The sequence below is a fragment of the Teleopsis dalmanni genome, chromosome X (genome assembly GCF_002237135.1).
Source record: "Teleopsis dalmanni isolate 2A chromosome X, ASM223713v2, whole genome shotgun sequence".
Classification (NCBI taxonomy): domain Eukaryota; kingdom Metazoa; phylum Arthropoda; class Insecta; order Diptera; family Diopsidae; genus Teleopsis; species Teleopsis dalmanni.
In genome coordinates this window covers 3,897,370-3,903,369 of record NC_051848.1, presented here as the reverse complement: position 1 = coordinate 3,903,369, position 6,000 = coordinate 3,897,370, and positions in this window count along the sequence as shown.

Here is a 6,000-nt window from a genome sequence, read left to right as displayed (position 1 = left end):
CAATGTCATTCACTTTTATAAATATTTGTTATAATTTAAGGGAATGAGATTTAACTAATAATTGTACAAGTTATATATTAATACCTTTCTATTATGAAGAATATAGCTTCATTTCGTAAAGATTTGAACTAAATAAGTATTTTTTCTGCTCTCAGGAACAAAAAAGGGCACTATTTAGTGTATATTTAGTGTATAATTTAGTGCATAAAATTTAGCTGCATGAGACCTTAAAATATTAATACCAGACAAAATTATTGAAATGAATTTTTTTTAATTATAATCTGGTAGATAATTTCAAGGCATTAATTTTTTGTATATGATTTTCGATATATGTCAACCGCGGCTACGAGTTACATTGTCCATTCGATTAGTCCAATTTTTTAACTATTTTTCCAATAAATGTGGCCATATGGTGTCAATGGTGGCTTCCAATACTTCAGGAGTTGCCAAGTTGTGCCATCTTGTTGAAACCAAATATCGTCGATGTTTTCTCACTTCGAAAGAAATAAGGACCGATTATACCACCAGCGTGAAAACCGCACAAACAAAACAATTTCTTGGTCTCTGGCACATTTATCTAAAAAAGTTCATATCCTTACATTCTTTACTTTTTGGGGAAATTTTTTTTTCTCAATTATAATTATTGAAATAACAAGACTTACATAAAACAAACAAAAATATTTTAGTAAACAATCGAAAATTATTGTAGTATGATTGCCATATATAAATTACTGGGATGTGCTATATATCAATATATCAATGGGAATTTGTTTTTTGTTTTTGTGGTGAAGAAGTGGAATGCTTTATGCCCCATCCGATCGACCGTCATTGATAAAGTGTGTCAGACTCCCTACCATACTAATATGTAGTATGTCGACAAAGGAACCACCGGAGAGACTTATTTCTTGTCGAAACCGCTTTCGCATTACTTCGAAAAGGGTCTTTTTTATGACGACATTTCACGCTATGTTTTTTTGATTTTCGTTCTATGCCCAGGCCTTCATTATCTTACCGTATTTTCTTGATGTCTGTACTATTTTTTGACTATATTACTGCTTCTCCTTTCTAAATCTAATTTTTTCGCTTTGAGGACTTGAATTACATACGTCTCTTACGTTCACCAGTTCTTTGGGTTTGCTCTTATCTTTTCCACTATATTTTCATAATTTATTGGTCCAATCTGTACTATGATCTCTTCCCTAAATGTAAGCCACATATTATAGTAAAAAAACCTGTGATCTTTTAGTTTATATATTAAGGTAGATAGGTTGCAATGATGGACTTGTATCCAAAAAGTCAGTTTCATAGCATGACTTCCTATTTCGTAGTGGCCTGTCAGCATAAATACTGTGGTGCTAAGCAGGTTCCGCCTTAGTTAAAGTAGCTGACTAGTGTGTTTTTTATCCAAATTAGACAAACCTAGATATCTGACAATAGGGTGAGAGAGTCAAGTATTGCTTCGCTAGCATATATTGAACTATAATATACTTTATATAATCTCCAAGACTTTGTTTGTATACAGATTAAGGTTAAATTTATCTGTTTGGACGTATATTATACACTAACAGTGAAACATATTTGCAAACATTTCTAAATAAATGCGTTTCACTGTTCGTTTCTGGAAGCTGATAGAATTCTAAATAATAAAACAAAAAACGAAACAGGCAATAAACTACAACATATCAATATGTAAATTATACATACTATAGACCTATTGTTATATAGTGAAACCATAAAAAACGAAACCTTAATATCTGTTACGAGGTCAGCTTCCATAGTGAAACCATAAATAGCGAAACCTTAATATCTATTACGAGGTCAACTTCTCTCAGGAGTAGCTAGAAGGTCCTTAACTATTTTTGTATATAAGCTCACTTAACTATTACTTTTATTATGGAGATCTGTCTTCAACTATTATTATGAAGATCTATTTCTTAGTTTAATATATTTTTATTCAATTTATAACCTAAAATATTGTTTTTTTTTTTAATTGATTTTCCGCCATTGCTAAAAGTCCACCTCAAAAAATTTACTGCTGTCAAGCAATTACAACCAAATTACAAGATGATAAAATCGTTATAAAGTTAATTTTCAACTTTGGCATCATTGTAATTACTGCACTCCCAGCCATTGTACATTTTTCTCAGTTTTCCGTAAAGAACTATTAAAATTAAAGATGCTATTTCTTCCGTGCCATTTCATCTGTTCGCTTTTTTTTTTCTGAGGTGTGTTCATACAATATAAAAGGAAACACATTGCAGCGGCCATATATATATATGTATCTGCTTTTATATGTACTCTACTCTATATATCCTATATATAAAAAAAATATAAAATTTTCAACAATCGCACAGGATTTTTGCAATATTAACCGCAAGCATTGTCGCTTTAATTGCGCTGATGTGCAATCCTTTGCAGTTGTGTCCTTTCTGCAACTTAATTAATGAAAAGCAAATATATGGTTTGGCTTTTAATTCTTTTAATTGCTTCATTTTATTTTTGAGGTTTCAATTGCATTCTTTTTTTTTTTTCTTTATTTTTTATTAGTTTTTATTTTTCGTATTTCGTAGAGATTTTAATTTTACAATATTTACGCTACAAACGAAGGTGGAATTAATATAAAAGTGATTTAAGAAACTTTTAATTAATGTCATTCATACGTCTGGGATGGTTTGATTTCCAGAGTATAAGTCTTTTCATTGCATTCTTCTATAAATATAACAGAATTGTCATTATAGATCGTAACTGTCATTTTACCCGCAACATCATCAGCAAATACTCAATTTGGAGTTTAGTTTTACTTTATATGCAACAAGGACATTGCTATCGTTTCATGAGTATCGTAAGTATTATTATTATTAAATTGAAATTACTGAGAAATTCCTTTTATCCGGTCTTCATTTTGTGCTCTTAAAACAGTCTTAAAACGGTTGAGTCCACTTCAAAAATGCAGTCATTGCTGTTTGTTGCCTGTGCCGAAGAGTCACAGTAGTGACAGTACCTTTACCAAATTTGCAGTAATGTGTGTCAGAAGTGTGTCAGAGAGAAGCAGCACAGCATAAAAGTCTTTCCAAGATATTAGATTTTATTTTACTAACAATGTGCGGAGCATTAAAAAATCTTTTCATATTTAGTTGTATGTAAATTTTATGGGATTTTCAATGCAGCATATTTAACTATATTCTCCTTTTTGGTTATTTATTTTTTTGATTTCTTTGCTACTTATGATGCTAGTATATAAAATCGCCCCATAACAAAGTGAAAGCAAAAGCAGCTTACCAACAATCAGATACGTTTTATGACCTAAACGGTAATTTGCTTTATCTGCAAACCATTTTATGTTAATCAGTTGAGGATTTTTTCATACACAAGGATATTAAAAATAAAGAAAATTGTGTTGAGTTCAAAAAAAAAAAGATAAAACAGTTGCATAAAACGTAACTGACAGACCAAAGGCAATAAGAATCCATTTCTCCATTTCATTACTAAGAACTTGAAAAATTTGTCAGAATAATTTGCTTCAAGGATCACTTTTAGTTTTGGTCTTTGAAATTATTTGAATTATTTCAACAAATAAAAAATAAAATTTTGGTCAAGGATTCGTTAAAATGAAAGTAGTTGTTTTTCTGAGTTCCTAAAAATATATTTTTATACAATTTTTTGTTTTCACAATAAAAAATTGCAAGTGGTAGAAATGATGAAAATAAAACATTGTATCACATCAAGAAATAATTATTTAAAGCTTCTATGACAATTGATATAATTAGGCTGTAAATTGACAAAAAATAATTTAAACTGAAATATTGTTGAAATCACAACTGGAGACTAAAACCACCTTTGAGCAATGAATGGAGAAGATTTCCACAGCATTGGGAAACTCCATTCCAGTCACGGTTGCCGCTTATGGTACTTTAGTACCAAAATTGGTACTTTTTTTTTCGTTTGGTACTCATGTTCAAAAAATGGTTCATTTTTGACGACCCAACTTTATTGTAGATATTTCCAATTAATTTTTTTTATAAATGCAACTTTGCACTATTTTATACTTTGTTCATTTATAACACTATGAAAAACACAGAACGAAAAAATAAAAAGAGGTTTTTTTTGGACCTTTTTTTACAGAAATGGTACCTTTTTAAACCAATTTTGGTAAAGGAAAAAATTTTCAAGTGGCAACCGTGATTCCAGTAATCAAAAGAAAGAGAGAGAGAGAGAGAAAGGAAGAGAGAGAGAGAGAGAAAGGAAGAGAGAGAGAGAGGGAGAGAGGGAGAGAGAGAGAGAGAGAGAGAGAAAAAGAGAAGGAGAGAGTGGATGTAAGCAAGAGGCTTAATACCTAATGCACTACGTTTATCTAAGCCAGCTGATATATAATTTGAACTACTTACTTCTTTTATAAAGACGATGTAATATAATATGTCATATTTAATTTCTCATTTAGATTGATAAGTTCCCATCTGATGCAATATTTTAAGTAATATCCAAGCTAAGGAACTACCTATGCCATTTCGTCTATGAGGAATCACCTTCCTTAACTAATGTTAACCGATTATTAAAGTTAGTCAAAGATCAAATCGAACCCAGCATTTTAGGACCCCCTTTGTTGTGAATCTCGATCAACTACAAGACCTCTCCCTAAACAGCGTTCTAAGCCAAAATTTGTCGGTGGTTTTAAACTCTAAGTTTGCATCATATACGGTAACATTTAAGGCCAAAAAGCTTAAGCGCATCCCCTAGGGATAAGCTAATCTGACCTGGTCAAAGAATTTGTGGCAATAAGCGCTTAATTAAATCAACTAGCTAACATCAGTCCGGTAATGGAAACATTGAAAAAATTAAAAAAATACTTTTAGTGACAGCATACGCAAACAATCAGAATACTAAAACCACAAAACTGGGAAAAAAAGCATGAAAGACTGCTACAAAAATGTGAGTATAATGTAACAGACAATGGAAAAAAGCAACTTACAACTGGTGACAGATGATGAAAGAAAGGTCACTAACGACTGGTGGATACCAACTAGTGTCAAAAATATATGCAAAACACTCCTTGTGGTAATAAAGTTCTGGCTCATTGTAACGGCTAATGATGGGTTCGTGTTCTCAATGAACGTGGTATGGTCACGCGTAATACAGCATCTGTATACCTTTAAACCATGTCATATCGAGACATTGGTGGGTAATGCTACATCACACCCTTCTCGAGGGGAACCTGTTTTTCATGTCGATTAGCTATTAATATAATAGAACATAATTGATCTAGTGCCAATGAGATTAATAGCACTACGTCAATATGTCTCTAAATGCAGACCTCTAGATAACTGCTGTCCTCCAGTTGTAAAATAGACTTGTCCGGGTATAGCGGATCTCTGTCAATGTCAATTTTTCCTTCTTCACAACTCTTGGACTTAAAATATGAACTGACACTATAAACTTAAAAAATAATGTTAAAGCAGAAAGCTCGGTGATTATAATAAGGTACCCACCGCGTTCGCTGATGGCAGTACAAGAGTGCCTTTGTATTGGATCAATTTTACTATCTAGTAAATGATATTTAAAGAAAAGTCACAAAATATATGTGTATTGCATGTCAATAAGACCTTCAAAAGTTACTTTTATTTTTCAAAAAATACATCTGTAAAAACAAACTATGCTCCATCTGTGCTCCATCTATGAGCTTTCGATTTTATTGCTCTTTTGAGTGCTACAACTTGTACTTATACTCACTGTGTTCTTTTAATATCTCACCTTTCTCTATATCTTATCCCTGCAATAGTGAAGTGGGCAACAATTAAAAAAATTTTACTTCAATAAAAATTGATGTTGATGTTGGCACCAATGGTACCAGTTCTCTCATACAAAACCAAATGTAAGATGAATTAATAGAATTTTAAATGTACTGCACTATTGTAAACTTTTCATTTGCATAGAACTAATGCTTATAGGCGTGTTTGCTAGCCTACCACAAAACACACTTGCACTTCTTACCAGCCCATGAAATTA